We start from the raw sequence: 27,792 nt of genomic DNA, 5'->3' as shown, positions 1-27,792 counted from the left end.
CCTTTAGACATGTTCTCTGTTCTTTTCCGAAGGCTCAAGATGCTTCTAGCAGTGGGAAGCTTATCTCAGTTTCATGTTTCTCTGCTAGGATGAACTGACCCTTTTATTCACTATTCCACATCAAGCTGCAAACCCCTCAGAGGGAACCATGTGATCGTTGTAGCCACCAGCTGACCCCACAGCCACCTTGTGCCTCCCTTGGACCCACCCAAGCATTTCTGAGCCTTCTTTATGGTGAGTCTTGTGGCCTTTTCTCCCTCATTGTGACTCCTCCTGCCAATAAAACATGTTGTGAATGTTAACAAAAGGAAACCTCCACTAGAATTGGAGTCTGGAAGGCCCGTAGAGGGAGCTCTCATGCCGTGCCACTCATCATCAATTACCCCAACAGGAAGAGGTCATTTACTGACGCCAAAGAGGAAGTGCAACCACTTTACTACCCCAGCTGGAGGAGGGAAGACTTCCTTCCTGGCCAGCAACAAGAAATAGAAAATAGAAATAGCTAATAGAAAATTCCGCAGTTTAGCCAATGAGACGCCGTTGTCACCTGAAGTTTTACTTTCCTCCAGTGAACTTTCATTTTTTCCCTTGATGATGACTTTCTTTCCTTGTCCCACCCTCCTTACTATACAAGTCTTCTGGGACTTCCCTGGTGGTCCAGCAGCCAAGACTCCGCGCTTCCAATGCACGGGGCATGGGTTCGATCCCTGGTTGGGGAACTAAGATTTCCACATGCCATGTGGCATGGCCAAAAAAAAAGAAAGCCTTCCATGTTGTGTAACCCATTGGAGTATCTCCCTTTCTATCAGATGAGATGCTGCCTGATTCGTGAATCGTTTAATAAGGCCAATTTATTCAAAATTCAAAGTAAATCTTCCAATTTACTCAGTTAAATTTTGTTTTTTAATACATTGGGGGCATGCAGAGGTGGCCACTAACAGTTTAATATGTATCCCTCCAGAAATGTTCTGTATAAAAATATGTATGTGCACTTTTCTAAAATCCACTCTTATGATTGCTACTGCTAACAAGATGATTTTATGATTAAATGCTTATCTTTTTAAAAAGAAAAAGGTAAATATATTGGTGGTAGTGATGGGATCTGAAGGAAATTTCTGATAACATTTGGGACAAGGAGAAACAGGTGTGGTGCCCACAGCTCCTTTGAGTTCACTGTCTTTCTTGCCATTCCTGAAGGTTGTTGGTAAGCTCCTCTTGGTTTGAGCTCCATTCTCTTTGCGTTTGTGCTCCCAATCTAATTGGCTTTCCTTTACAGGGCAGGTCAGTTTGGCTGGTAGAGGATTCTCCTTGAGGCCAAACCCCTAGCCTTTCAGATGGAAATTCCCAGGACACAGTAACATCTCTTGGTTATTGCCAGTATATTTTTGAGTGGTAAACCATAACCCCTAATTTTGTTCCCTGGATTCCACACTGGGCACTGCTGACAGTGTAGTCTGCACTTGCCCATCTGTTTGGAATCAGCCCCCAGTTTCCATGCTTGGAGCTGTTGGTGGCGGCTATAGTTCTCCATTTTGTTTGGAATCAGTTTGCAGTCCCCATTCCTTGGGATTTGCCGTTTGGATCTTTTTCCTCAGTCCAAGGATCCCTGGGAATCGGTGGTGGTGCATACCAGGCCTTCTTTTGTCCAGGACATAGTAACATCTCTTTGTTACTGCTGATATATTAAGGCGCAGGTTTTTTGTGTGTTCTTTTGGGTTGACAAAGGCTAGCTAAGGAAATGAGATCCTTTATCGCCAAAGAGTCGAGAATGCCAGCTTCTGGCACACCTGCTTATTTTATATGTAAGAACTATGGTCCTGGAGGTTGTAGGTATTTAGAAGGATGGCAAAATTATACTAATATTGATCTAGAATTACAGTGGTCATTGTGGGGCATGTTCCAGTTAGACAAGATTGTACATTTAAGGAAAACACTAGAGAGCAAGGGTTCACGGATTGCACAGGGAGAATGAGATGCCTGCTTTACTTGGTATGTAAAAGTTTACAGAAGGTTTCAAGATTCCAAAATAGCTTCGTTTAGAGACTTAGAACAAAAAGCTAATGAAAAATTAAAGAGACAAAAGGTACCTGGAACAAAAGACCACAGGACGGATGTGACTGCGGATTTAACTCCTGCTGCCCCCCCTGGCCTTCCTCACCTGAGTACTCTTGTTTTACTCATTTTCTGTCTGAAATACTTGTCTGTTCCAAAGAGAATATTGAACAATTGCCATTTAAAGTAAAACTACCTGAGGCTGCAGGTGAGCCCCCTCAGGTGTCCTTTACCCCTTGGTCAAAGACTGAACTGAGAGCTGTAGTCAAAGAATTCTCTAAACCTTGGAGGAACCCCCAACATTTTTTAAAGAACTTAGAGTCACTGTCAGGGCGTATGTCCCCAAACTGCTAGATCTTTATCCACTTGTACACATGTTGGTAGGACTGGGGGGAGCCCCAGAATGGATGTGGGAAGCAAAATGACATAATCCCTAGGATGATGTTCAAGATCCTCAACCTAAAAAGGCTTGCAGAATAACAACTAACCTTTTATAAGCTATTCCTAAAATCTTCCCTGCTCACACTTGGTCTATTATTAATTGGCCTAATAATGATTGATGTATTATTCACTCATACAAACAAAAGAGGGGTGAATCTGTGGAAGACTTTAGAGCCAGTTTGGAAGCTCTCTTTTTACAGCAGTTGGTGTTCCAAGGAATAAAAAGGCCACTCAGCCTGCTTTAACTGCCCTCTTTGTAAGTGGATTATCTTCTGAGATTAGTGGATTGATCAAAGGGCAGAAAAGAGGGTGGGAGGCTATAGGCCTGACTGACTATAGCTGAGCATTTTGAAAGGACCTTGGAGCAAGATCACAAACAGAAATCCACCAAGCTCATAGCCTTACAGTTACAACAGCTCTAAGGCAAGGGACACAAAATGACACCTGGGTCTCCCCCATTACAACCTCCTAGGGGTCCATGATCAATTTGATGACCCAAAGTTGATGTTTCATTTGTAATCAGTGAGGACACTGGAAAAAGAGGTGTCCTCAAAGGTCCTATGCAAACTCTTCACAAATGCTCTCATACCGGTCTCAAAGGGAGGGCCCCCCATGACCCTCTCCCCTAGTTGGCAGAACTCCAGATGTTCTCTGGTAAACTATTACCAGCAATGACCTTAAACAGCCCAGAGGAAAATATAATGAAAAACTGCCAAATTTTAGTTGATACTGGAGCTATGCTTTCTACTTGAAACCCCACTCTCATATTTTACTTTGAAATCTACATTAAACTCTAACCCTAACTGTAAACATAATTACCTAACCCTTTAACACCCTACCCCTAGCCCTAACCAGAGCTGTGCTTTCTACTCTAAATCCCACCCTCAAAGAACAACAGGTCCCTCTGAGTAAAGAGGATGTTTCCATAGTGGGAGTGCCTAATACAGTTCAGAGAGAATTTTTATCTCAACCAAGATTCCTTTCTGCTATGCAGTATAGCCCCAGTTAATCTATTCAGTAGAGATCTCTTTGCTAACTTAAAAGGGCCAGTACATTTTGCCTCCAGTGGAGATCTCGCCTTAAAAATTCCTGATCAACCTGAACCTGATCAGTTATGTTCCTTACAATCTGTCCTGGACATAAAAGCGGAAGTTCAACAAAAGTTCCCTAATTGGATGGAGATGCCTGCAAATTTGGGGGCTACTTCTGACAGTGTTAACATGAGAAGAATAAAAAAATGCAAACCTATAAAGATTCAGATAGATGTAGCTAAACCTCTCCCTAGGTTTCCTCAACAGCTATTAAAGCCTGCGGTCATACAAGGTCTCATAGCTATTGTAGAAGACTTAATTGTCCAGGAGGTAATCATTCCTGTACTCGTCCCTGCAGCATGCCAATCTTGCCTGGTTGGAAACCTGGCAGGATGGCGATTTGTCCAGGACTTGGGAGCTGTTAATAAAAATAGTTTTTCCCTGTTTTCCTGTTGTTCCAAACCTAGCCACCCTTGTGTCACAAGCTTCAACTGACTTGAAATGGTTTACAGTTGGAGACCTTTGTTCGCCTTTCTTCAGCATCCCGGAGACCCAACAGCCAATATCTACATGCCTTTACTTGGAACAATCAACAATATACCTGCACTTTTATGCCTCAAGGGTTCACTGGGACTCCTTCTTTTTTCCTCCCAAGTACTTCACCAAGATTTAAGTACCCTCTAGTTCCCTGAGAAATCAGCCTTTTTACCATATGGAGATAACCTCCTGCTGTACTCAGCTACTGTAAAGATTCCATAAGGCATTCATAAGAGATTCCATTTATTTGCTGCAACAGTTAGCTGAGAAAGAACACAAAGGAAAAATTACAATTATCCGTAGACGCTGTTCATTACCTAGGATGTAATCTAAGCACTGAAGGAATTCAGCTATCTCCAGAGAGAATTAGGCTGATACAGGAACTTCCTAGACTCACAACTAAGTGCTAGCATTGTGGATTTCTAGGTTTAGCTGGTTATTGCAAGTTCTAGGTTCCAAATTTTTCTGTTACCTCTTCCACTCTATGAACTTATTAAAGATTTAGTTCCTGAATCCTTTGCTTGGGAAGATAAACATAAGCGGGTTTTTATAAGGCTAAAACAAGCACTGCAAGAGCTGCCTGCCTTAGGGTTACCCAAATGATCAGGTTCAGGTTGATCTGGAAACTTTTTTTTTTTTTTTTTTTTTTTTTTTTGCGGTACTCGGGCCTCTCACTGTTGTGGCCTCTCCCGTTGCGGAGCACAGGCTCCGGACGCGCAGGCTCAGCGGCCATGGCTCACGGGCCCAGCTGCTCCACGGCATGTGGGATCCTCCCGGACCGGGGCACGAACCCGTGTCCCCTGCATCGGCAGGTGAACTGTCAACCACTGCGCCACCAGGGAAGCCCGATCCGGATACTTTAAGGTGAGGTCTCCACTGGAGGCAAAGTGTATTAGCCCTTTTAAGTTCGAAAAGAGATCTCTACTTAATAGATTAACTTTAGGTTATTCAAAACCTTTTACTTTATTTGTGCATGAAAGGCATAGTCAGGCCGCGCAGAACTGTGTGAGCATGGTAGTAAACACAGGCCTATTGCCTGTTACAGCATACAACTTGATTCAGGTGCTTTTGCCTGTCTCAGTTGTCTTAAGGTTATAGCCACAACTGCAAACTTAGTGGAAGCCTTGGCAGATTTGACTCTAGAAAATGAAGTTTATTTGCAAACTCCACACGTTGTCCACAGTCTTCTTAACGCTGCATTGACAACATTTCTCTGCAAGTGTCACTAGATTAACTTCCTGTGAAATCCTGCTTTCACCACCTAATCTTTAAACCTTACAACGTTCTCAATCCTGCTACACTACTACCTCTGACTCACAAAGGTGAGGGCCATGACTGCAAGGTAACAGTGTCCCATGGGAATTCCCTGGTAGTCCATTGGTTAGGACTCCGAGCTTCCACTGCAGGGAGCGCGGGTTCGATCTCTGGTCGAGGAACTAAGATCCCACGAGCCACATGGCACGGCCCAAAACAAAAACAAAACAAACAAACAGAAAACAGTGTCCCGTTTTGTGACACCGTGTCCTGAGTAAAGATGTTACCAAGTCCAAGCTTGCTCTGCTTGCCGCACGACAGGCCATAAATCGGAGATGAGGTGTTGGGGCAAGGAATGTGACTTTATTCAGAAAGCCAGCAGACCGAGAAGATGGCAGAGTAAAGTCTCAAAATAACCATCTTGTCGGGGTTTGGGTGCCAGTTTCTTTTATCATACAGAGATGGGGAGGAGATGAGGAGGTAAAGTAAGAAGGCCATAAGTTTTGCGAATAGCCCCTGGAATGGCCATCCTCGGGGAGGAGATGTGTTAATTTCTTCTTAATTGTAGCCATCCACAGGTGGACGGAGTCCATATGTTTCCCTGAACAAAGGCACTTTGGTTTAACATTCAGACAGAGGGACAGGGTTCCCCGAGGCAGGCCATTATGTACAGGTACAGACAGTATCCTTTTAGTGAACAAAAGCAGCGGAAGGCAAAGGTTAAATAAAAGGAACAGATCCAATGTGTAGTCCGATTTGGCTCTTCCCTGTTACAATTCCCTACTGTCAGTGTCCATTCCACAGTCTTGTGGATAAAAGGGGGTGACGGCCCTTCTAATTGCTTCATCAGGTGGATCTTTCCGGGAGTGTCCACCATTGGTGCCAGTGTTCCAAACGTTGGGTTTTTGGTTTTTTGTTCCTCTCTGGAAAGTGTCTCCTTTACACCTGTAGCCTTAAAAAAATATTCTCAGCCTAAAAGTTGAGAGTTACTATCTCTTTGATGGGAATTTGGAGGGCTTCAAGCCTGGGAGGCATCATCTCAAGTTAAGGACTTTAGCGCTTTGCTATGTACGGGGAAGATGCAAGAGTCTGGGCTCACTGAAACCGTTCATTTGATCTGTACCTCAGCTGTCCGGGGCCTGTGTCCTGTATTCTCATATCCTGAGTTTCGTCAGGGCTCACCGGCTCACGTTGGGGGGCTGCGGTCACTAATGACTGATGTGTCAGGAAATATTCCATTTCTCAGATCCTCTCCTCTTGGTCAGGATTTTGACCAATATTTGGGAGACATTTCAGGATCAAATTTTGTCCCACGGCACTGGGAGGCTCATCCCAGGTCAGGGGAGAATTCTTGATATGCCACTCCAGGTGCTAGTTTTTGGATTAGGCCGTATTGATAATTAAAGATCTTTTGGATCCTCTATCTAATTATGATCCAGGAGACATTTTCCCTTGTTGCTTCCTCCCGTACCTAGAATCACACTATTACAATTATTTCATGTTATAAATGTGGTCTATTTCCTCAAGACGTTTAGCCATTGAAGTATTGTTGGAGGCCTGGTTACATACTGGGTACTGTAAGAGACACCAATCTTATAAAGTAGACAGGATATAAGTAATGCAGCTAGTAACGTTAACAAAGACACAGTACAGCAGGGAGACACAAAGAGCAAACAATCTGGAAACAAAGAACAATGATCAGTATAACTACTTGTAATCCAGTTGCAACAGCGAGCGACCAGTGGTACCATAACTGATTTAGTGAGCCATCCGCTGTTTCAGTGTACCAGCAGTGCGTACTTAGACAAGCATGGCTTAATCTTTGAGACAAGCATATGCTACTGGCAGGATCATCCAGGTAGAGAGAAAAAGATAAATGTTTCAATTCTGCTTACAAGGGTATAATTTAACAAATGACTGTAAATCATAATTAGTTTAAGGGGAGAGTTTTGCTTACACCTGGAAAACAGATTTAAAACAGTCATTTTTCAGATAGAAACCATAAAAATTATAACCATAATTATAACCAAAATTATAACCATAATTATAACCCTTTTACTCAGGCATGTGCAACTAATCGTTTTTGTTAACAGCTTTATGAAGCCATCAGGTTTCCCATTAGAATTCTTCAAGTTCTTACCCAGTTCACCTTTATGGTTTGAAAATCAGAAACTTGTATTTTTCCAAAGGACCTTTCTATAAATCTTCTTGAAGAGGAAGCATTTTTGCAAAGGCATCAGAGTGAAACCATGACTGTGTACAATGGTGAAAGACTTAAGAAGGCACGTTTAAATCTGATTACAGTGCAATTGAGAAAGTAACGTGGTTACTGCGGTGACATGCAACACTTTCAGATAATAAAGAGAATTCTGACTGGTAACATTTTACCAGGACATACCAAATTTTAGGAACTCCATATAATCTGTAGAATACCTGTGTCATTTGGCATACAATATAACCTAAGAAGATTTATTGCTTATTTGACAGCACTTCCCATGTAATTCAACCTAATTAGTTAATATCTCTCTTTGGGGTGTTTCAGGGGCCCTTTGAAGCACCCCAAAGTTAGCTAGAGGTCAAAGGAACTTCATTATAATTTGATTTGGGAAGTTTTGTCAAAAAAATAAGAAAAGGGTTTAAAACAGCCAGATAAGATCACGTGTCACTGTGAAACAATAGTTATTCACTTAGCCAAAGTAACAATAAAAGATTTCAAAGGCAAGTACAGAACAGATCTCTTAAAAGGTAGAAAAACTTAAAATCTGGTATCAAAGGCAGTCCAAAATCTTAAGAAACCTTGTCTTCTTAACAGAGAGAAAAGCGAAATTCAAGTTGTGCACCAGCTTACTTTTAAAATTTATTTACTCAATTAAACTGATTTTAAACTTAGTCCTGACCACGTACAGAACTCTTTTTTTCAGGGTCCACTTTCCATAAACCTTCTGTCACTTACTTTAGCACAATTCTGACTTTCAAGTGGTCAAATATCTGGAGAGATTAATTTTAGATAGACCTTCCTAAAAGATAATTATTTTAAAAAGTTCACCTAAAGCTCTTATCTCATTTGCATTTTCTTTCCTTAAAAGTTTCTTCACATCAAGTTATTTCCTTGCTGACAAATTTGCAACAGATATGACAAGATTTTATTTAGCTTATATTAAACCTAGGCACAATAAAAGTATTATACTTAATGTTGATGACTCTAACAGCATGTCTATATTAATTAGATCAACAAACGAACGTTAATACCAGGTCTTAATTAATACTGAATATTTCCCAGTTCACATGAACCTGAAGCTCATTTAGCTCAGTTTCTCTTGTATTTAGAATAGTTTGGTGTGTAAGTGCTTACTTTTCTTTAAGCCAGTTAAATAGAGCTCATCCACAAATCAACCTCAGCAATGTTATCCAAAGACAAAGACACATACAAGGACACAAACATACAGAGAAATCATGGTTGTCATTTCAGAATTTCAGCACTGAGTCAGGTACAGCCATGTGAAGCCCATCAGTTTACAAAAAGTGGTTGGATTCAAATTAGGTTTCTGGCAGATGGAACAAATCAAACTCACTTGTCTAGATGGCTGAATTTTTACAGAGACACTTAGGTTTTTTATTTATCCTTGATAAGTCAGTTTCTAAATTACTTTACCCTCTTTCAAAAAGGTGCATTTTAAAAAGATGGCAGAGATGAGAGTTCCTGAGAAGACCAGAAAGGACATTTGCATCTCAAAGATACAGGTAAGTTTTTCCTAGGATGACTTTGTTTCCCCTTTGTTTAATATTTACAAGCCTCTTAAGATAAACAGGGAGGGTTTGGGGAGTGGTATCTATTGGAGAGTCAATCAACTCGTTCCCCACTGTCAAAGTTCCCTGGGGCTTCCCCACTGTCAAAGTTCCCTGGGGCTCCTGTGGGGAAATTAGAATCGGACGCCTCAAGTCCAAGGGAGTCCCCTGGCCTCTTATAGGATGTCCGCCCAAGGGAACTTGCCCTGCTGTGGATGTGGCTCCTAGTCCAAATTGGGTGGCTTGTGGAGTCTTAGATGGTGATACTAAATCAGGCTCCTGTCCTCTGGGGGTTAACACAGAAACTTCTATTTGATCCCCGTGGGTAGGGGAAACAGGAGGTGGTGAATATGATGGCGGCATGGGGGGAGGGTGGGCAGGTGGAACAACTGCCGGTGCAGCTTGCTGTTTTGCAAAACACTTCTAACTGCGAGATCCTATAAAAATTGAGTGAGCCATTTAGGGGCTACCGCCCTTCTGATCCTATATTTTGGGTCCACACCCTATTACAATAGTATACATGTCTTTCTTAGTCATAGGCTCAGGGCTATGTTACACCCATTTATCTACTATAGGCCCCAAAGGGCTCTCCTTCAGGGTTGATGGAGTATTTCCCATTTTGTACACCAAAACGCAAAAGACGCAAACAAATTCTGGCATCAGTGCACACAAAACCAAGACCAAAACCAACGAACCAGTTCCCAAATCGGTTCTGAGGGGGTGTAGTGGTGTAGAGAGCAGCCGTCTGGTGCAGAAGCCCACAGGCAGCTAGGAGGAGCTGTGTTAGTCCAAAGGCTCTGGGACACATAGTCCATTCTCAGCCCAGAAGGAGCAGCCAGGGGGAACCAGTGGGAGGGCTTGACTAATTGAGCTTTGTGCCTGCTATAAAGCTTATTGTTTAGCTCTTCGCCAGTAAACTATGGAGGGTTTGTACGTGGCTGCATAAATGGGTCTAAGAATGATGGACAAGTGTGGTATTCGTTGCCTCCAAAGTGTGGAGAGACCTAAGTAAGATGTGTTGGGCTTGCTATAGTGTGTTGGGGGGCTGAATAGCTAACAGCTGAGGTTTAGCTGCAAAAGGAATTTCCTGGCTTTTAGAGGATCAGTTAGTGCCCAGAAATTTAATAGTTGTGGACAGCCCTTGCATTTTATGTGGGGCAATAAATAGCCCACCTGTATGTTATAGATGGGTCACCAACCATGTTAGGGCCTTGTGCACCAGTCTCCTGAGGGGCTGTGGATTAGAACATCAGTATAGTGCCAGACGGTGCAAGGGGACACCAGGTCTTGCCAGCAAAGACTGTGGGCAATAGCTGGGCTGTTAAGATAGCCAGTAGGCAGACAGGTTAAAACATACTGGGTGCCTTCTGAAGTAAAAGTAGACTGCAGCTGGGACTCCTTAATAACTGGTACTGAATAGAACATAATAGCTAGATTGTCACAGCAAAGTAATTCCCTGGAGCCCTTTGGATATCCTTAATGAACTGGACAATGTTGGAAATGGGAGCCTTAATAGTGGGGATCAACATTTATATTTCAGTAGTTGATTATAAGTCACCACTCATTAATAGCAGGCTTTAATAGCAGCCAAATGGGGAAATTGAAAAGGAGAAATGGTGTGTTTAATGACTTCTTCTTTTCATAAATTCTGAATTATGGGCTGCAATCCCACAGCCCCCTGTCATACATGTTATTGGGGGATATTTACTGTCTTAGGTGGCAGTCTTATGGGCTCCCAGTTTCAGCTTCCACCAGGAAGGCCAGGACTTTGGGTTTGTTCCAAATGGCGTTGCAGTACATCAAGGCATCCATAGCTGAAACGGGAAAGGGCAGGGCCAAAGGGTCTACCACCACTAAAAGATTTTTAATAAAGATTGTTTCAATAGTGACGTTCAGTGGAAGTTGAATGCTTTCTACTCCCCTGACTACTATGCCTTGTAATCTAAAGTGTGGCCCTTGCTTATAATTGGAGGGGTTCCCAGGAGGCACTGTAATTCGAGCTCCAGTTGTCAATGAGAGCCATAAGAAAAGCTGTTTATGTGTGTCCCAAGGATAATTAGAGAAGTATATGGGCAAGTGTCCCAGAGGAGGGCCACGCTCCAGGGACCTGCCAGGTCCCTAAGGCAGAGGCGTTGGCAGAGGTCAGGGTACAGGATTCGGAGAGGTGATGGCTACCCATCACTCCAGTCTCCGGAAGAGTCTGCAGCGCCTGAGCAAAAATTTCTAACTTGTGCTTGGGCGGTCTCAAGTTTACGTCATTAGGGACCCCCGATCTCCAGAGCTGCCCATACAGGGAGGTCTGTTAGTCATCTCATGAAGGATGGAGCTGTGTGATGGCACCACCCCTTGGTGGAGACCAGTAAGGGTCCCAGAAGTCACTATATCCCTTAAGGTCCTCTGTTGGGTTCCTGGCCAGTGGGGCAGCCGGGCCCATGTGCCTTTACTGGCAAGCGAGCTTTGGGGCTTCCGAAAACTTATCTTTTTCGTATCCAGCTACAACATGGATGCAGTCCCACGCCTGCTGTGCTGTATCTGACGTTTCATGGCTTTATAGTTAGGGGGAACACCCTTCTCCGCCTTCCCTTGGACAAAGTTTTCTAGAAAAATTGGCCTTTCTATCATGGTATAGTTACATGTCTCTGTTTCTTGTTCATGCTGGTCATCCGATGTTTTGGTGCAATGGATGGTGACAGGGAGCACCTGGAATGGAGTCTCCTCTTCCTGACTCATACGCTGCCACTTCCTGTTTAGGGTGTCCCAGTCAGCCTGGGTGGGGTCAAGGGATGATTTGCAACAGCAGCAAGAAATGCAGCAACATAGGAGGCACTTACCTCAGCGGCATTTGCCCGTTCAGGGTACCATGATGCCCCTGGTACAGCTACCTCTATCATCGGTTAGGGCTGTGTGGGGAACTCTTGGATGTAAGTTTAGGGTATAGGATGGTTTGGGGTAATAGTAAAGCTGTGTAGAGACTGTGTATGTGTGATCTGGGGAGAGGTGAGGGGCATGAGTGCCTTTGTGAGTGTACGGTTGGTGTAGCATGGTGTGGCTGGGTGGTGGGCTGCTTCTGGGTGTTTTGAGGCTCTGTGTGCAGGCATTTGAGGAGAGGTAGGGGTATGCATTTTCACGCTTTGTGTGTTGGATCCGTGTGTATTCGGAGTGCAGGGGTTATACACATGCTCATCCTGTAGGGTAAGAGTCCAGGGAGTGTATTTTTGATGTGGAGGAACTTGCAGAGATTGGGGTTGTCAGTGTAGACTGGGGCCACCAGCTGTGTGTGTGTCATCCGGGGATATGACAGAGGCGGTTTATAGCGTCTCAAGAGGGAGATGGGTGTGTGTTTGTGTCGGGGGCGTGAGGTCAGGATGTGCTCTGGGGAGTCTTCAGGGGCAGGTTGGAAACATTGGGTCTCTCTGATGGTATGTTGTGTTTGTCTCAGCTTCTGAGGCATTGTACATACGTGGATGTTGACAGCTGTGTGCGGGCTGTATGTGTTCTATTTGGATTTTGGGGGGTTGTGTCTTCTATTAAGAAGTCTGTGAGTTTGGTTTGAATATATTTGGCTATTGTTGAAGGGTTTGTGTGTTTGCATTGAGGGGTTATATGGGGTTGGGTGGATTTTTGTGGGGTATGAGGATTTAGGTGTTTGATTATCAGGGGCCGTTGGGGGTGTGTTTTTGTATTCAAGACTGTGGCTGTGATTTTATTGGGGTTTGTAGTGCATGTATATTGGAGCAGGAGGGTTCTGGGCACACAGTCAGGCATTTGCTCATAAGTAGGGAGTTTGTGTGTTTGAGGATGTTTGGAGCTCTGTGGGGCTCTGTGATGGTGGCACGGGTGACTGTGGGCAGGTGGACTGTGTGTTGGGCTGGAAGGGAAACTCGAGGGCCTGTTGGGGACTGCGAGGCGCCCATGTGAACTCCCACGTGGACTGACCTTTGCTCCTTCTGATCTTCTATGGCTTGTACGCATCCTGATCTTCTGTGGCATCTGCTCCCCTGGAATGGCCAGCGATACTCTGCTCATTCTCAGCCAGATGAGTCAGGAAATGTCACTTCCTCTGGCAGCTGGATGTGCCTCTTGCAAGTGAGTGGTCCTGGAGTCCAGGGTGCAGGACTGGTGGACAGATGCAGAGTGAAGCTGATTCCCCCATGAGCCCTCTCCTCAGTGAGGTGGCCAGGAGGTCAGGGCTGTATCTCCAGAAGGTCAGACATGGCCAGTCCTCTCTAGAATGTTCTGGAGAGGCCAACTCGTTGAACGCACCCTGCCAGGAGATAAACAGACCCTGAGGACAATTCCTAAGGGAGAAGTCTATACCTACCCATCTTCCACTTTCTCCTTTGGATGGCCTCTACCACAAGGTAAAAGCTAAGCCCCCTCACACGGCCTTTCTTGGCCTGGTCTTACTGAGCGGCCAGTCTCTCCCCACATCCTGGCTCACTATGGGCCCTCTGGTGATACCAGCTAGAGGGCTCCCTGCATGTCAGTTCTCACCTCCTTCCCTTGGCCCATGCTGCCCTTGCTGTTTGTCCTGCTCTTACTCTCCCAAGGCTGTTAAGTCACCCTGTCCAGGTGGGAAGGATCCACTGAAAATGCACATTTGAGTAATTACTGCATCACCTGAGTCTCTAGCATGTACCAGGCACTATGATGCTTGCCAAATCCATAAAAACCCCACAAAGCGGATATGCTATTAGTTGAACTTTGCAGGTGATGAAGCTGAGGTTCAGAGGTGAGCAAACATGACCAAGTACCCTGTATGTACCTGAATATCAATCAGACTGGTCAACGTATCCAATAAAGCCAAACATTAGTCTGATCAGTAGGCCTAGGTGCAAGGCTGTAAAGGTGCAAAATATGTCCCAGCACGAGAAAGAGCAGTGCCAAGTACCCCAGCAAAGAAGCAGTGTTCATATCTTGCTTTCTTAATCGAAATAACTGCAAATCAACCCACAATTTCCTACTCTGTTAATAGGAGAAAAATACCAATGTGCGTTGTCCTGTAAAACTACCTTAAAAGAATATGTATGATCCCGAGTGCGTTAGTAATGACCCCAAATCATCATCATGAAGTTGGGATACTTCTTAAAACACTGCAAGTCTTACACACTGGCATATAGAATCTGTAAAGTCAGTTCTTCGGGTAATGATGGTAGATAGAAGTGGCCCAGAAGGACAGAAGACAGAAAATAGAGCAGAAACTGTTTGTCCAGAGGTGACAATGGGTCATAGCCAAGGTTCAAGCATTACGAGGGAGGTGGTGAAAATAGTAATGGGCATAGAGTGTAACAAGTCAAGGATATCTAATGTAGTTTCTAATGAATGTTTGTGAAAGACATATAACTAAAAAGATAATAGGCTGGGAGGTGAAATAATACAAAACATTTGATATATTTTTTACAAGGATAAAAGAAGATAGAAATGAACATTAAAGAAGTAGGTCTTTAGAAATAGAAATAGAATATAGAAAAACTATAAGATGGTTAATAACCTCACAATATGATGAGGCAACTTAGATTTATTTTGTTGAAATAAATTGGTAGACTATATTTACAGTAGTTTTAAGTTTAAAGAGAATTTTTGAGCAGAGTATTGAGTTCCCATATACCCCCGCACATCTATTCCCCAAACCACAGTTTCCCCTATTATTAACGTCTTGCATTAGTGTGGGGCATTTTTTTACAATTGATGAGCCAATGTTCATACATTATTATTAACTAATATCCATAGTTTACATTACAGTTTACTCTGTTGTATACCCTATGGGTTTTGACGAATGTATGACAAGCATTGACCATTACAGTATCATACAGAATAGATTAAGTGCCCTCCGTTTTCCAGGATGTCATATAGCTGAAATCATACAGCATGTATGCATTTCAGTTTGGCATCTTTCATTTAGCAATATGCGTTTAGGGTTCCTCCATGTCTCTTCCATTTAGTACTCTTATAGCTCAAGCTGCCATAACATAATACTATAGGCTTAGTGACTTTAACAACTCACAGTTCTAGAGGCTTGGAAGTCTAAGATCACGGTGCTGGCCAATTCAGTGCCTGGTGAGGGCTCTCTTGCTGGCTTGCAGACAACTGTCTTTTCACTGTGTCCTCACATGTTGGAGAGAGACAGAAAAAATTCTCTGGTTTCTTCTTATAGGGGCACTAATAGAGCCTAATCCTCATGACATCATTTAATCTAATTATCTGCCAAAGGCCCCATCTCCAAATACCATCACTTTCTTAGAGCTTGAATATATGAATTTTGGGGGAACAGAATTCAGTTGACAGTCTCATTCTTCTAACAGTATAAAATATGACTAATAAAGAAAGCTCATCATTAAATTATCTCTTTTCTAGCAATACATAGATATTTACGTGCTGTTTTAAACCATTTATATTTTTTATTTTTACATCTTTATTGGAATGTAATTGTTTTACAATGGTGTGTTAGTTTCTGATTTATAACAAAGCGAATCAGTCATACATATACATATGTTCCCATATCTCTTCCCTCTTGCGTCTCCCTCCCTCCCACCCTCCCTATCCCACCCCTCTAGGTGGTCACAGAGCACCGAGCTGATCTCTCTGTGCCACGTGGCTGCTTCCCACTAGCTATCTATTTTACGTTTGCTAGTGTATATATGTCCATGCCACTTTCTCGCTTTGTCACAGCTTCCCCTTCCCCTTCCCCATATCCTCAAGTCCATTCTCGAGTAGGTCTGTGTCTTTATTCCTGTCTTACCCCTAGGTTCTTCATGACATTTTTTTTACATATTAATTGGAGTATAATTGCTTTACAATGGTGTGTTAGTTTCTGTTTTATAACAAAGTGAATCAGTTATACATATACATATGTTCCCATATCTCTTCCCTCTTGCGTCTCCCTCCCTCCCACCCTCCCTATCCCACCCCTCCAGGTGGTCACAAAGCACCGAGCTGATCTCCCTGTGCTATGCGGCTGCTTCCCACTAGCTAGCGACCTTATATTTGGCAGTGTATCACAGCTTACCCTTCCCCCTCCCCATATCCTCAAGTCCATTCTCTAGTAGTTCTGTGTCTTTTTTTTTTTTTTTTTTTTTGAGGTACGCAGGACTCTCACTGTTGTGGCCTCTCGTGTTGCGGAGCACAGGCTCCGGACGCGCAGGCTCAGCCGCCATGGCTCACGGGCCCAGCCACTCCGCAGCATGTGGGATCTTCCTAGACCGGGGCATGAACCCGTGTCCCCTGCATCGGCAGGCAGACTCTCAACCACTGCGCCACCAGGGAAGCCCCAGGTCTGTGTCTTTATTCCTGTCTTACCCCTAGGTTCTTCATCACATTTTTTTTCTTAAATTCCATATATATGTGTTAGCATACGGTATTTGTCTTTCTCTTTCTGACTTACTTCACTCTGCATGACAGACTCTAGGTCCATCCACCTCACTACAAATAACTCAATTTCATTTCTTTTTATGGCTGAGTTATATTCCATTGTATATATGTGCCACATCTTCTTTATCCATTCATCTGATGATGGACACTTAGGTTGTTTCCATCTCCGGGCTATTGTAAATAGAGCTGCAATGAACATTCTGGTACATCACTCTTTTTGAATTATGGTTTTCTCAGGGTATATACCCAGTAGTGGGATTGCTGGGTCATATGATAGTTCTATTTGTAGTTTTTTAAGGAACCCCAATATTGTTATCCACAGTGGCTGTACCAATTCACATTCCCACCAGCAGTGCAAGAGTGTTCCCTTTTCTCCACACCCTCTCCAGCATTTATTGTTTCTAGATTTCTTGATGATGGCCATTCTGACTGGTGTGAGATGATATCTCATTGTAGTTTTGAGTTGCATTTCTCTAATGATTAATGATGTTGAGCATTCTTTCATGTGTTTGTTGGCAGTCTGTATATCTTCTTTGGAGAAATGTCTATTTAGGTCTTCTGCCCATTTTTGGATTGGGTTGTTTGTTTTTTTGTTATTGAGCTGCATGAGCTGCTTATAAATTTTGGAGATTAATCCTTTGTCCGTTGCTTCATTTGCGAATATTTTCTCCCATTCTGTGGGTTGTCTTTTGGTCTTGTTTATGGTTCCCTTTGCTGTGCAAAAGCTTTGAAGTTTCATTAGGTCCCATTTGTTTATTTTTGTTTTGATTTCCATTTCTCTAGGAAGTGGGTCAAAAAGGATCTTGCTGTGATTTATGTCATGGAGTGTTCTGCCTATGTTTTCCTCTAAGGGTTTGATAGTTTCTGGCCTTACATTTAGATCGTTAATCCATTTTGAGCTTATTATTGTGTATGGTGTTAGGGAGTGATCGAATCTCATACTTTTACATGTCCCTGTCCAGTTTTCCCAACACCACTTACTGAAGAGGCTGTCCTTTCTCCACTGTACATTCCTGCCTCCTTTATCAAAGATGAGGTGACCATATGTGCGTAGGTTTATCTCTGGGCTTTCTATCCTGTTCCATTGATCTATATTTCTGTTTTTGTGCCAGTACCATACTGTCTTGATTACTGTAGCTTTGTAGTATAGTCTGAAGTCAGGGAGCCTGATTCCTCCAGCTCCGTTTTACGTTCTCAAGATTGCTTTGGCTATTCGGGGTCTTTTGTGTTTCCATACAAATTGTGATATTTTTTGCTCTAGTTCTGTGAAAAATGCCAGTGGTAGTTTGATAGGGATTGCATTGAATCTGTAGATTGCTTTGGGTAGTAGAGTCATTTTCACAACGTTGATTCTTGCCATCCAAGAACATGGTATATCTCTCCATCTATTTGTATCATCTTTAATTTCTTTCATCAGTGTCTTATAATTTTCTGCATACAGGTCTTTTGTCTCCTTAGGTAGGTTTATTCCTAGAAATTTTATTCTTTGTGTTGTAGTGGTAAATGGGAGTGTTTTCTTGATTTCACTTTCAGATTTTTCATCATTAGTGTATAGGAATGCCAGAGATTTCTGTGCATTAATTTTGTATCCTGCTACTTTACCAAATTCACTGATGAGCTCTAGTAGTTTTCTGGTAGCATCTTTAGGATTCTCTATGTATAGCATCATGTCATCTGCAAACAGTAACAGCTTTACTTCTTCTTTTCCAATTTGGATTCCTTTTATTTCCTTTTCTTCTCTGATTACTGTGGCTAAAACTTTCAAAACTATGTTGAATAAGATTGGTGAGAGTGGGCAACCTTGTTTTGTTCCTGATCTTATTGGAAATGCTTTCAGTTTTTCACCATTGAGGACAATGTTGGCTGTGGGTTTGTCATATATGGCCTTTATTATGTTGAGGAAAGTTCCCTCGATGCCTACTTTCTGCAGGTTTTTTATCATAAATGGTTGTTGAATTTTGTCAAAAGCTTTCTCTGCATCTATTGAGATGATCATATGGTTTTTCTCCTTCCATTTGTTAATATGGTGTATCACATTGATTGATTTGCATATATTGAAGAATGCTTGCATTCCTGGAATAAACCCCACTTGATCATGGTGTATGATCCTTTTAATGTGCTGTTGGATTCTGTTTGCTGGTATTTTGTTGAGGATTTTTGCATCTATGTTCATCAGTGTTATTGGCCTGTAGTTTTCTTTCTTTGTGACATCCTTGTCTGGTTTTGGTATCAGGGTGATGGTGGCCTTGTAGAATGAGTTTGGGAGTGTTCCTCCTTCTGCTATGTTTTGGAAGAGTTTGAGAAGGATAGGTGTTAGCTCTTCTCTAAATGTTTGATAGAATTCACCTGTGAAGCCATCTGGTCCTGGGTTTTTGTTTGATGGAAGATTTTTAATCACCGTTTCAATTTCAGTGCTTGTGATTGGTCTGTTCATATTTTCTATTTCTTCCTGATTCAGTCTTGGCGGGTTGTGTATTTCTAAGAATTTGTCCATTTCTTACAGGTTGTCCATTTTATTGGCATAGAGTTGCTTGTAGTAATCTCTCCTGATCTTTTGTATTTCTGCAGTGTCAGTGGTTACTTTTCCTTTTTCATTTCTAATTCTATTGATTTGAGTCTTCTCCCTTTTTTTCTTGATGAGTCTGGCTAATGGTTTATCAATTTTGTTTATCTTCTCAAAGAACCAGCTTTTCGTTTTATTGATCTTTGCTATCGTTTCCTTCATTTCTTTTTCATTTATTTCTGATCGGATTTTTATGATTTCTTTCCTTCTGCTAACTTTGGGTTTTTTTTTTTTGTTGTTGTTGTTCTTCTTTCTCTAATTGCTTTAGGTGCAAGTTTAGGTTGTTTATTCGACATGTTTCCTGTTTCTTAAGGTAGGATTGTATTGCTATAAACTTCCCTCTTAGAACTGCTTTTGCTGCCTCTCCTAGGTTTTGGGTTGTGGTGTCTCTCATTGTCATTTGTTTCTAGGTATTTTTTGATTTCCTCTTTGATTTCTTCCGTGATCACTTCGTTATTAAGTAGTGTATTGTTTAGCCTCCATGTGTTTGTATTTTTTACAGATCTTTTCCTGTAATTGATATCTAGTCTCATAGCGTTGTGGTCAGAAAAGATACTTGATACAATTTCAATTTTCTTATGTTTACCAAGGCTTGATTTGTGACCCAAGATATGATCTATCCTGGAGAATGTTCCATGAGCTCTTGAGAAAAATGTGTATTCTTTTGTTTTTGGATGGAATGTCCTATAAATATCAGTTAAGTCCATCTTGTTTAATGTATCATTTCAAGCTTGTGTTTCCTTATTTATTTTCATTTTGGATGATCTGTCCATTGGTGAAAGTGGGGTGTTAAAGTCCCCTACTATGATTGTGTTACTGTCGATTTCCCCTTTTATGGCTGTTAGTATTTGCCTTATGTATTGAGGTGCTCCTATGTTGGGTGCATAAATATTTACAATTGTTAAATCTTCTTCTTGGATCGATCCCTTGATCATTATGTAGTGTCCTTCTTTGTCTCTTCTAATAGTCTTTATTTTAAAGTCTATTTTGTCTGATATGAGAACTGCTACTCCAGCTTTCTTGTGATTTCCATTTGCATGGAATATCTTTTTCCATCCCCTTACTTTAAATCTGTATGTGTCTCTAGGTCTGAAGTGGGTCTCTTGTAGACAGCATATATATGGGTCTTGTTTTTGTATCCATTCAGCCAATCTGTGTCTTTTGGTGGGAGCATTTAGTCCATTTACATTTAAGGTAATTATCGATATGTGTGTTCCTATTCCCATTTTCTTAATTGTTTTGGGTTCGTTATTGTAGTTCTTTTCCTTCTCTTGTGTTTCTTGCCTAGAGAAGTTCCTTTAGCATTTGTTGTAAAGCTGGTTTGGTGGTGCTGAACCCTCTCAGCTTTTGCTTGTCTGTAAACGTTTTAATTTCTCCATCCAATCTGAATGAGATCCTTGCTGGGTAGAGTAATCTTGGTTGTAGGTTTTTCTCCTTCATCATTTTAAATATGTCCTGCCAGTCCCCTCTTGCTTGCAGAGTTTCTGCTGAGAGATCAGCTGTTAACCTTATGGGGATTCCCTTGTGTGTTATTTGTTGTTTTTCCCTTGCTGCTTTTAATATGTTTTCTTTGTATTTAATTTTTGACAGTTTGATTAATATGTGTCTTGACGTGTTTCTCCTTGGATTTTTCCTGTATGGGACGCTCTGTGCCTCCTGGACTTGATTAACTATTTCCTTTCCCATATTAGGGAAGTTTTCAACTATAATCTCTTCAAATATTTTCTCAGTCCCTTTCTTTTTCTCGTCTTCTTCTGGAACCCCTATAATTCGAATGTTGGTGCGTTTAATGTTGTCCCAGAGGTCTCTGAGACTGTCCTCAGTTCTTTTCATTCTTTTTTCTCTATTCTGCTCTGCAGTAGTTATTTCCACTATTTTATCTTCCAGGTCACTTATCCGTTCTTCTGCCTCAGTTATTCTGCTATTGATCCAATCTAGAGTATTTTTAATTTCACTTATTGTGTTGTTCAAAAAGAGGAAAAGAGGAGAAAATCATAAATCTTGCTCTCAAAGTCCACCTCCTCAAGTTGGGATGATACGTTGTGTATTCAGGTATTCCACAGACACAGGGTACTTCAAGTTGATTGCGGAGCTTTAATCCGCTGCTTCTGAGGCTGCTGGGAGAGATTCCCCTTTCTCTTCTTTGTTCGCACAGCTCCCGGGGCTCAGCTTTGGATTCGGCCCCGCCTCTGCGTGTAGGTCGCCGGAGGACGTCTGTTCTTCGCTCAGACAGGACGGGGTTAAAGGAGCCGCTGATTCGGGCGCTCTGGCTCCCTCAGGCCGCGGGGGAGGGAGGGGCACGGGGGCGGGGCGAGCGTGCGTCGGCGGAGGCCGGCGTGACATTGCGTCAGCACGACGCGCGCCCGTGCGTTCTCCCGGGGATGTTGTCTGTGGAGCCCGGGACCGTGGCAGTGGCGGGCAGCACAGGCTCCCGGGAGGGGAGGTGTGGAGAGTGACCTGCGCTCGCACACGGGCTTCTTGGTGGCGGCAGCAGCAGCCCCAGCGTCCCACGCCCATCTCTGCGGTCCGCGCTTTCAGGCGCGCCTCGCGCCCGTCTCTGGAGCCTCCTTTCAGCAGCGCTCTGAATCCCCTCTCCTCACGCACCAGGAAACAAAGAGGGAAGGAAAAGTCTCTTGCCTCTTCGGCAGCTCCAGACTTTTCCCCGGACTCCCTCCCGGCCGGCCGTGGCGCACTAACTCCCTTCAGGCTGTGTTCACGCCGCCAGCGCGCTCTGACGGAAGCCCGAGCCTCAGCTCCCAGCCCCGCCCGCCCCGGCGGGTGAGGAGACAAGCCTCTGGGGCTGGTGAGTGGCGGTCGGCACCGGTCCTCTGTGCGGGAATCTCTCTGCTTGGCCCTCCGTACCCCTGTGGCTGCGGTCTCCTCCGCGGCTCCGAAGCTTTCCCCCTCCGCCACCCGCAGTCTCCGCCCGCGAAGGGGCTCCTAGTGTGTGGAAACCTTTCCTCCTTCACGGCTCCCTCCCACTGGTGCAGGTCCCGTCCCTATCCTATTGTCTCTGTTTATTCTTTTTTTTTTGCCCTACCCAGGTACGTGGGGAGTTTCTTGCCTTTTGGGGGGGGTCTGAGGTCTTCTGCCAGCGTTCAGTAGGTGTTCTGTAGGGGTGGTTCCACGTGTAGATGAATTTCTGGTGTATCTGTGGGGAGGAAGGTGATCTCCGCGTCTTACTCTTCTGCCATCTTCCCCCAGGCCCCTAAGGAGTTTTATTAGCAACTAATCAAGATGTTTTTTCACAAGGCTCCCGATTAGCTGTTGGTATACTGAGTGAATCAGAGTTAGCGTAGTTTCTGATTTCTTTTACATTGTCAATGTGGATGATCATCTTTTTACTGCTGGGGGTGGCGGTGGTGGGGAGTGAGGGAATGTTCCTTTCCTGCTCCTGATGTTTCAGTCCTGTCAAGAGAGCTCGTAGGGTCCTCTCAGCGCTGCTTCTTTACTGACTCTGCCCCAGGGTGATCAAGTGACTTATATAGAAAGCTTGACAAGAATTAAGTGAGCATGCTTGCCTTGGCTAATTCTGTTCTCTCCCTTGAGAGTGTGAGTGAGTGTCTTCTGTTTCTCTCATTCTGTGTATTACTAGTTAGTAAATCTGCCCAATTCTGCGGTTCAGTTATGTGATCATTTCATTCAAACTGGATTCTCAAGCCAGGGTTATCAACAGTAACAGGAATATTCGGCCCTCCATCTTTTCTCTTTTATCTTCTTTCCTAATTTATTCCAAACCAAATGGAATTAAGGCATTGTACTTGCTGAAAGGTAATTAGAAGTCCCTAACACTTGGTGCATTACCTGGGAACACTGAGAAATAAAAAGAAAGGAGCAGACATTTTGGAGAGGAAGATGTCCGTGTGGAAAATCTTTTGTTACTGCCAAGGAAGGTAGTCTACTGCCTTGGTCTTTAATGTATGGTGGGAGGTTGAGACCTTTGACTGTTTGAAAATATTTAGGTTTGTGCAGTAAACTGCTGAAGCTTAGAAAACGTTTAATGCATGCTGTATAAATGTGCCGTGCTTGCTGGGAGACTAATAAACGTGGAGGCTGAACGCAAGAGAAATTTACTCTCTCACAGTTGTAGAGGCCAGAAGTGTGCTGTCAAGGTGTCCGCGAGGCTGCTCCCCCTACTGATGCTCTAGGGAAGATTCTATGCCTTGCCTCTTTCAGCTTCTGCGGGTTGCCAGCTTCCTTGGCTTGAGGCCACGTCACTCAGTTTTGGTCTGTGTCTTCACATTACTCCCTTTCTGTGTCTGTATCTTCTCTTTTGTGGGTCTCAGGTATCCCTCTGCCCTTCTTGTATATTAAGGACAATTGTCATTCTATTTAGGACCCATCCAGCTAATATAGGATGGAAATCCCATCTCAAGATCCTTAATGATATTTGCAAAACCTTTTTTTTTCAAATGAGGTAACGGTCAAGGATTAGGACATGGATATATCCTTTTGGGGGCCACCATCCAACCCACTACACCAGCCATAAGATACTTTGATTTGGGCTGACGGCTGCAGCTTATGGTGTGGGAGAGTGGCTGTTTCTTTCGAGCCACTTAAGTAAAGGTCTGATATAAAGAAAAGGGGCATTAGGGAGTTGCAGGTGACTGAGCAATACCTGGAGCGGAATGAATAAGGCACCTGGAGGGTCTTTAGTATACAGAGACCTTTACCTGGCACTTGACTTGAGAGTGTGCAAGAGTTTACAGGGCAGGAAAGTCTCAGGCAGCCGTCCACCTTGCCTTCCTCTTCAGGTACAGTTTTTCCCAAGCAGGCTTGACTGAGACAAAGACTCAATTGTAAGGAAAGCATGTTTTATAGAACTTGTCGGCATTGACACATATGGTCTACCGTAGGCTCAAGTGACGCCCTTTACGTGTGGACCCAAGCTGACACTGGATTTGTCAATTATATTGGAGAAAGAAATGTTGTCCTAAAGGCAGCCGCCTTTGGTCTATGTAGTTCCATAGCGGGAGGCAGTGAAAATGGCCATGGCGGCATAGGACTGTCAAATCTACGCCTCAGACCTGGGGGTGTAATGTCACTCGACAGAACCCATAAACAGTTCAGTACTGCAGTGTAAACAACAAGGACATCAAAGAGGAAGGATAACTCAAGAGACCATGTGTGACAGAGGCTCAGGGCTGTGCACTGCACACGGCAAATTCATAGTGACAAATCAATGTCAAGCTAAAAGTTTCCTCCTGGTTCGAAGTTCGCAGGTCAGAAATTTCAGTTAAATGGCATAGACTAATGGACATTCTAGTGAGGCTAAAACCAAAGAGACTTTATCTTTCTCTCAAATGCCATTGAGTTTCTGCTATGTTCTTTGGTCAAAGTCTTTACTGGATTCCGGGAACAAAAATGTGCCTAGTTTCACTCTTCTAAGAGTGGGGGATTGGCTTGCTTTTGAGATTGTTTTTAAATTTGGGGGATAGTGCTGTAAAATCAAATTGTATCTTAGTAACTCTTTAGACTCTTTAAAAGCATGGTTCATGAGAGGGTTGATAAACTGATAAAACAGCCAAGGCCCTGAGAGACCCACACCCGTGTCAGTGACAGAAGTCCAAGCTACAGATACTGAAGGAGCCCTCAGTCCCATTCAGGCAATGAAAGCCCTGTCACTGAGAATGAACCAAATGTACGTTTGGGAGGATGGTTTATGGACATTTAGGACTTTGGATTTTTAACCCACAGTAACAAGGAAACTTGATTTCAAAATTGGGATTTAATACTTTGGAACCTTAATTCATAAGAGCGTGTAATGTGTGCCCTTTTAATTTCTCTGTGAAGAATTTGATATTGGTAAAGGTGTACTTACACATTTGCAACATTTCTATGATTTCTGAATTGTATTACTGGATGCTTTTATGTATTTAATCTTAGTTTGTCATTTGACCTCATCAAATGTCTATGGTTAGCTATGTTGTGGCTGGCTGGTAGAACAAAAAGTTGTTTCTGATCATTGGATATGAGTAGCCTTGGAGTTTATTTGAATTAATGCAATTTCTCACCCATATCAGAGACTTCTGGGATGAAACTCTAAGGCATCCACCAGCAGTTCCTGGAGGCCACTCAAACGAGTAGCCCCATAAAAGTGTGAGCAGGACTGTCCTGATAAAGGTCTATTCTTTTTCCTGAAGGGAGAGCCATATTCCATTAATTATAGGCTTAAAAGCATCGTTGAGTGGGTCAAGAGATTGAAAAAACCAGGGGAGCATTAGTGACAGTTTCCCTTCTCATTCCTACGGGTACCAGCATGTGAAAGGAATTTGATTAGTATAACTTTTAACCTCCCTGCTCTTATGTTCACTGACCCTGGCTAGGTGAGGTGACCTACCTGACGGGCAAAGTTGGGAAGAATAACTGGCCATGCTTTGCTAAGCTCTTCTTTCCTTCGTCTTGGGAGTGAGTCTGGTGACAGAGAGAGAAAAGTTCTCTGCTCCACTGTGGACATGCCCCTCTCACCTGGGTTTGCCTGGAACCAACTTGCTGCAACAAAGTGGGTAAGTCTGGATAATTCTAGAATTCAGTTGACAGACTCACTTGGCTATGTCATGAAGCCCCATTTTCCAACATGGGCTCTAACAGTAACAAGTGACATAATGTGTGGGCTCCAGTGCAAAATGAAAATATAGTGCCTCTTGTTCAAACTGCAAAGAAAAAGTCTTGTTGAAAGTATTTGCACTGGGGTGCATAGTGTCCTCCCCAAATTCATGTTCACCTGGAACCTGTGAATGTGCCCAAGTCAATTCTTTTTTCAGATAGAATCGAGATAAGATGACATCATACTAGATTAGGATGAGCCCTAAATGCGTTCTGTGGGTTGTTCTCTCTTCTCTTTTTCATACATGTCATCTTTTTCAGCAGAATGTTTGGCTAATATTGGGAAGTAACACGAGTAAGAAAGGATATGATAAGATTCCTCGGACATTCTTGTTTCTTAAAAAACAACGCTTTCTTTCTGTGTTAGAAGTAAGTTCAGATTCAAATGGAAAGCATGGCCTCCGCATCTGTTAACACCTTCACTTAGTCTTGGATGTGACCAGTAGCACAGAATTCTGGTGGAACACAGTCAGACTCCAAATGGGTTCCAAATAAACATGTCATGGAAAGCACACCATAAGCAGGGTGAGAACTAGATGTGAATGGGGCAGCAGGACTGGTGGCAGACACACACATTGCACACGTCTCCTCTGCTCACGCGTATATTTTATTGTCCCATAAACTTTACTTACAGAACGCAAGTGCAAAGATAAAATCATTTAAGAATATTAAGACAGCAATATCAGAGCATGAAACCAAGCAAGTGTGGGGCCCTTCTGGGCATGGTTCCTCTGGGACTTGATAAACTGGTAAAACAGCCAAGGCTGTGAGATACCCACACCATGTCAGGGACAGGAGTCCAAGCTACAGATATTGAAGGGGCCCTCAATGCCACTCAGGCACTGAAAGCCCTGTCACTGAGAATGAACCAAAATATAAATTTAGGAGGATAATTTATGGACACTTAGGACTTTGGATTTTTAACCCACAATAACAAGAAAACTTCATTTCAAAAGAAAGTGTGAGGTCTTTAAGTTTGCTTTCGTTATTGAGGGTCCTTTGTGGTTACATATCAATTTTGGAGTGGTTTCTTCTATTTCTGCAAAAACAGGGGATTTTGATAGGCATTTCATTAAATCTGTAGATAGCTTTGTGTAACATGGACATTTTAACAATAGTTCATGAACATGGGATGTCTTTCCATTTATTTATGTCTTCCTTAATTTCTTTCAATACTGCTGTAGTTTTCAGTGTACAAGTGTTTCATGTCTTTGGTTAAGCTTATTGCTAAGTATTTTATCCTTTTAGATGGTATTGTAAATGGAATTGTTCTCCTAATTTCTTTTCCAGATTGTTCATTGTTAATGTACAGAAATGCAAGTGATGTGTGTATGTTGATTTCATATTCTGCAAACAAACTTTGCTAAGTTTATTCTAATACATTTTTTGTTCTAATAATTTTTTTGTGAAATATTTAGCACTTTCTACATCTTTTTCAATAGTTTCCCTTTCAGCCTAAATGTATCCTTAAATCTAGGGGACATTTTGACCTCCATCTTAGGCTTTCGTCTTATTTCTCAACTTATTCAGTCTTAGTTATTTAGTGTTCTCCTTATTGTTTGCCACTTTGGAGAATCCAACAAAATGTTCTGCTCAACGTGAGACGTTTTTCTCTTCCGCCTCTGAACCTGAATATCACTTATTACTTACTTCATTCTCTTAGCACTTAGCATTCGAAGTTTAACGGGTGATCTTTCTTAAAGGAGGCCAATATGCTCACCGAATTCAAGACCTCTGGTGAGTTGTGTCAAGTGTATAGGAATCATATTAACTTGTTGGCTGTTAGCACCCCTGGAAACATTTCTAAAGTGGCCTTTGACATTGATATTCAGGTATATTGAGCACCACATTAAAGAGTTTAACAGAATAAGAGTAGGCTGGTCTTTCCTAAAGCAGAGTTTATTCAAGGGTGACCTTTTAGTAACCTGCATCAGGCTCATCCACATTGAGTCAGTGAGTGCCCTCAACCCCCCTAAACTGTAAACTTTTTTTTTCTTTTTTTTTTTGTGGTATGCAGGCCTCTCACTGTTGTGGCCTCTCCTGTTGCAGAGCACAGGCTCCAGACGCGCAGCACAGGCTCCAGACATGCAGGCTCAGCAGCCATGGCTCGTGGGCCCAGCCGCTCCGCGGCATGTGGGATCCTCCCAGACCGGG

The 27,792-nt window shown here is 43.0% G+C and overlaps 1 long non-coding RNA gene across 2 annotated transcripts; it reads left to right on the top strand.

Moving 5' to 3' along the window:
- The first annotated feature begins 144 nt into the window (after window positions 1-144).
- On the top strand, window positions 145-25,732 carry LOC308610254. 2 transcript variants are annotated; one of them, XR_014014479.1, is made up of 3 exons: window positions 145-234; window positions 8,982-9,056; window positions 25,359-25,732. It is a non-coding gene; the product is annotated as an uncharacterized lncRNA (long non-coding RNA). The 2 variants fall into 2 exon arrangements; XR_014014480.1 differs by lacking the exon at window positions 145-234 and adding an exon at window positions 5,293-5,383.
- The last annotated feature ends 2,060 nt before the right edge of the window (window positions 25,733-27,792 follow it).

This window comes from Mesoplodon bidens (assembly GCF_964165515.1).
Source record: "Mesoplodon bidens genome assembly, contig: HAP1_SCAFFOLD_270, whole genome shotgun sequence".
In the NCBI taxonomy this organism is placed as follows: Eukaryota; Metazoa; Chordata; class Mammalia; order Artiodactyla; family Ziphiidae; genus Mesoplodon; species Mesoplodon bidens.
Note: the sequence above shows the minus strand (reverse complement) of the source record. Positions and strands in the feature narration are given on the sequence as shown.